General features: G+C 41.0%; 1 pseudogene; it reads right to left on the minus strand.

Moving 5' to 3' along the window:
• Positions 1 to 1,918: 1,918 nt before the first annotated feature.
• On the minus strand, positions 1,919 to 2,534 carry LOC121942017 (annotated as a pseudogene).
• Positions 2,535 to 5,590: the final 3,056 nt, after the last annotated feature.

Raw genomic sequence — 5,590 nt, forward strand, 5'->3', positions numbered from 1 at the left:
AACCTTGTGGCACTCCGAAGCAGACATTAGTATGCGTGGAGAATTGATCACTGATATGAACAAACTGGGAATGGTCTGATAAGTAAGATTTAAACCAGGTTAGTGCCGTTCCTTTAAGGCCAATTAACTGTTTCAGTCTGTGCAGTCAGATTTGATGGTCAATGGTGTCAAATGCGGCACTGAGATCTATTCGGATTAAAACAGAGACCAGACCAGTATCAGAAGCAATCAATAAGTCGTTATTAATTTTTGCTAGTGCCATCTCTGTACAATGATGAACTCTGAAGCCTGACTGAAAGTCCTCGAATAAACTTTTATCTTGGAGAAAGTCACAGAGTTGATGAGCAACCTCTCTCTCAAGGATTTTCGAAATAAAGGGGAGATTAGATATCAGTCTATAGTTAGTTGAAATCTCAGGATCGAGAGTGGGCTTCTTTAGAAGAGGTTTAATGACAGCTACTTTAAAGGACTGTGGTACATAGCCATTAATAAAGACGCATTGATTATATCTAATGAAGAATTGTCTAATAAAGGTAAAGCTTCCTTAAGTAACTTAGTTGGGATGCTTAGGGCCAAGTCAGCCTTGCTACAGTGTTGAATAGAAACCTGGGATTGTTTTAATTTTCCTCAATTAATGATAAGTAATAGTTTGCTCTGGCATGGCGGAGGGCCTTCTTATACATTTTAAGACTATTCAGCCAGACTAAACAGGACTCTTCCAGGTTGGCTGAATGCAGATTTCTTTCAAATTTCTGCAAAGTTTGTTTCGATTTGTGGAGCTGGAGGTTAAACCATGGAGCTAATTTTCTTTGTTTAATTTTTTTCTTCTTGAAAGGTGCAACAGAGTCGAGAGCTCATCGCAGTGAGCCAGTAGCACTATCAGCGAGACAATTTGAGAATGAATTAAGTTAGTAAGAGTATTCTCAGTCACTGTAAGACATGGTCATGAGGTCAATGCAGAAGGAATCAATTTCTTAAATTTAGCCACTGCTGAATCAGATAGACATCTAGAGTAGTATCTCTTGCTGAGAGGCTTGTAGTCGAGTAATAAAAAATTGAAAGTTATTAAATAAGGGTCTGACTGAGTGGGATTCTCGGGGAAGACTAATGAATATTCGATATCGATGCCGTATGCAAGGACTAGATTGAGGGTGTGATTGTACCGGTGGATGGGTTTATGTACACACTGGCTGAAGCCAATTGAATCCAAAAGCGTGGAGAAAGCAGAACTAAGGCTTTCATTATTAATATCCATGTGAATGTTAAAATCCCCTACGATAATTATTTTGTCTGATTTAAGCACTAAACTTGATATAAGCTCAGAGAATTCAGATAGAAATTCAGAGTATCGGCCGGGGGTGCGGTACACTACAACAAATTTGGCTGTAGAGTTTTCCAGGATGGGTGAGAAAGACTAAGAAAAAGGCTTTAAAATGAACTACAGTTTAGCTTAGCTTTAGGGTGAATTGCTAAGCTTGAATCAAAATTAGCAGCGACTCCCCCTCCTTGGCCAGTGTGCTGCGCAACGTAACTATTTATATGACCAGGAGGAGTGGATTCATTCAGGCTAACGTACTCATCAGGACAAAGCCAGGTCTCTGTGAGGCAGAATAAATCAATATGGTTATTCAATATTAAATCAGTGACTAAAAGAGCTTTGGTTGATAGGGATCTAATGTTTAAGAGTCTGCATTTAATTCTCCTGTTATGATGCTCTTTGACAGGAGATGTACTAATTTTTATGAGATTTTCTTGTACAACTCCCCTTTGTATTTATTTTAGATTCAAACAAATGAAGTGGTCGGGGGACAGACACCGATTTTATAACATTTACATTATGGGTGTGTGACTGTGCTATAGGAAGCTCAGAGAAGCGTGTAAGACTGTGACTCTGAACCATGGTCCCAACTCTGGGATGTCATGGCTTTCGGCCTCTAATAAACTCGGCCAGATTCCTAGAGAGGATAAGACCAGGTTTACCCCAAAAGGAGTGCCAATTATTAACGAAGCCAAAATCATTTGCTGGACACCACCTCGACAACCAGCGTTTGAGCGATGACATGTGGCTAAACATGTCATCACTGGTCACATTGGGGAGGGGTCCAGAGAAGATTACCGTGTCCGACATCGTCTTTGCGTACTCACACACTGACTCTATGTTAATTTTAGTGACCTCCGATTGGTATAACCGGGTGTCATTGCCGCCGACGTGAATAACAGTGTTCCTGTATTTATGCTTAGCTTTAGCCAGTAGCTTTAAATTTGACTCAACGTTTGACTATGGCCGCTGGTGTCTCAAACTTCACGTTTCGTAAAACAGAGCTACCAATGACCAGGGTTGTGTCCTCAGCGGGTGTGTCGCTGAGCGGGGAGTACTTTCCTGACACGTGAAGGGGGGGTGGGAGGTGTACCGTGGGCTTCTGCTTACTGTGCTTCGTTCGGACAGTCACCCAGCCTCCCAGCTGCACGGGGGTTGCCGGGGGACGGCTAGCAGAGGCTATGGTATGTCGGTCCACACCGGCTACAGGGGGCATCCTAACTAACATCCTAACTTCTTCTTTTCCCATTTTAGCTTCCATCTGTGTGTCTTGTTGTTTTAGGCTATTTTCTAAAATATCATAAATTCTTTAAATTTGATATGGTACCCTGACATTACCTTACTTCCTTACCAAAAATTGCACAAGTTGGTGAAGATAACTGCTGGTCTTCCTTCCTGTGTTTATATTTTGGAAGTCATTTGCAGATATCGGAGGAAGTGGGAGTGTGGTAAAATATTTAAAGTGACTTGCACTCATATACAATGATATTGTACGGAATAAAAACAAAAAATGAACACATAAAACAATCTATAAGGATTCTGGAGTTGGAACACAGAGCGAAAGGAAACTGCAGATTTGCATTCTCTGAATGAACAAAGGAATAAACTTGAATAGCTAACTGAGAAGGTAGAGAAATCACTGATATTTACTAAACAAAAATATTTTGATAGTGGAGTAAAAGCAATGAAAAACATATAATCATAAAAATAAAATAAAAAAAATTAAAAAAAATAGATGAAATCAAATATCTCTATCAAAGACCAAACTAGGTATATGAATATAAAGGGTAAACAAGAAATAACACAAGACTGGCAGTTATATCCCCGGCTCTTCCAGTTAACATGTCAAAGTATCTCTGGGAAAGATACTGAACCCCAGGTTTATCTCGATGGCTGTTCCATCAGTGTGTGAGTGCATGTGAATGTATAAAAACTTAGTAGAAGGTGACACCTTGTATGGTAGCCTCAGCCACCAGTGTGTGAATATGTGTGCGCTTTGAGTGACTAGAAAAGCAGCATATGAACGCTGGTCCATTTGTTCACAAAAGATTCCTCTTGCTTCATTACTATTCCCATACAGTATGCCCCTTATTGACTGCAAGCCCCTCCTCTATAGGGTCGTTGGTCAATAGATTTGGTGGACTTACAGATAATCAGAGGATAATAAGCACACAGAAAATGTTAATTGGGACACAGCCTGACGAAACTGCTTTTGGAGTGCGCTAAATGTTTTTAAAGGTATCCAAGAATGTCAATTTATATATCTACATCACATAACAATGGAGGACATTAATGCATTGAAAACTATTCCAAGATATTGTACTTTGTAAAAGGGAAGGAGACGTTTTCCTCTACAAACATGTTTCTAATGCAAAGCACCACAGGGGATCATTAAAGGCAAACTACGCTCTTTGATAATAGAACCAACCATAAAATACACCTAAATGTGTCAGCATCTCCACTACTTATTGTCACATGCATAATGAGCAGTGTAGCTCATATTATGACCACACTGATAACATTTTTACAACATCATTGCTCCAGCCTCTGGGACAAACGCTGGCCCATTTAATAGGCTTTATAATGATATATGCCTTCCTACGCCCTTTCATCAGTCTCTAAATTGGCACTAAAGGGTTTCTGGTTGACCTATTTATTCATTGTACTTCTGATCTGGTTAATACGGTGACATTGTGGTGGCACACAACTATACACCCACAAACATGCACCCACATGTCAGGATTTGATGCTGTCTATTATCAGTCTGTGTGGTATGGAGGCCAAGAATGAGGTGGTTAGAGATAGGGGAAATGTTTCTTCAAAGCAGATATTCAAATATACACATTCAAAACATAGAAGCCACAGCATCGCTTTAGATACTGGGAGGGAAAGCAAAAATGAGAACAATTTGTGTGCGTGTGTGTGTGCGCTTGTGCATCTATGTGTGTGGCCCTGGAGTGCATCTGTATCATCAGGGTCATGTGGTCAGATGTATGGTCACTGTCGCCAGGCCTGGGTCTCAGTGTAAGACTGATGAGGAGGATTTTCATCTCTTACGCCTGAGGCTTCTGTGTGTTTGTGTACATCAGTGTGCAGCCATTTGTGCGTATGTGTGGGTGGATGTGTGCGTTTTGATCTAAACCAAGCAGGTGGTGAGATACAATCCTAATACGGTGGCGCAGCAGATGGCAGACTGTGCCACCTGCATCTCCTTTAGACTTCCAGGACAGACCTAAGCATCACCTCACTGACCAACCAGCACACAAAGGCACACATAGGCACGCACACGCACACACACACACACACACACACACACACACCACACACACACACACACTAACATTTTGATCCACTGAGCACCAGCACATATGGGATATCTTAATGGTCTTGATGCCGTGTGGAAAGTCCAGAAAGAAACAAATGAGCCTGTGCTAGCCTACTAAGAAAATATAAGTAAATAAATAAAGTTAAATTCCAGTATTATTGAATTTGGTTCTCGGTAAGATTTGGAAAGTGCAACTAAGGGTAAAACTGTAGCATACAGTACATAAAAAATAAATAAATAAACCTTTTTTTTTGTTACAGGGCAGTTACTTTGAGATAGTAGAAGAGTAAACTCTTAATGTAGCCAGAGGTCATACACAAAATTTAACACATTACAAAACCTTCATCACAACATCACCTCTAGCATGCACTTGGGGTGGTTTGCAACTGAGTGCGATGCAGTCAGGATGAAAGTCATACCTTCAAGTTTGAGGTCATTGTTCTCCGACAGAATTGGTGGATTGCTCCCTCTGGGTTAGGAGAGAGCTGTTGCTCCAAGTGAAGGAATATAAGTATCTAAGGGTCTTGTTCATGAGTGAGGGTAAAATGGAGTGTGAGATGGGAAGGCAATTTGGCACAGCATCTGCAGTAATATAGGCACTATTCTAGATGTTGTGGTTAAGAGGAAGCTGAGCCTAAAGGCAAAGCTTTTGAATTACTGGTCCATCTACATCCCATCCCTATGGTCATAAGCTTTGCAAAAAGTATGAGATCAGAAATGCAAGCAGCCAAAATGAGGTTTCTCCATAGGGTGTCTGGGCTCAGCCTTAGAGAAAGAGTGAGCAGCTCAGGGAGCTTGGAGTAGACCCACTGCTCATTTGCATTGAAAGGGGCCAGTTGAGGCGGTTCGGGCATCTGATTTTGATGAGTCATGTTCAACAGGTGGGGGGGCACTGGAAAAGCTGAGTGTTGTAACTGTATGTAACATTGATATTTGTAAAGATTCGC

Source organism: Plectropomus leopardus, chromosome 4 (genome assembly GCF_008729295.1).
Source record: "Plectropomus leopardus isolate mb chromosome 4, YSFRI_Pleo_2.0, whole genome shotgun sequence".
In the NCBI taxonomy this organism is placed as follows: Eukaryota; Metazoa; Chordata; class Actinopteri; order Perciformes; family Serranidae; genus Plectropomus; species Plectropomus leopardus.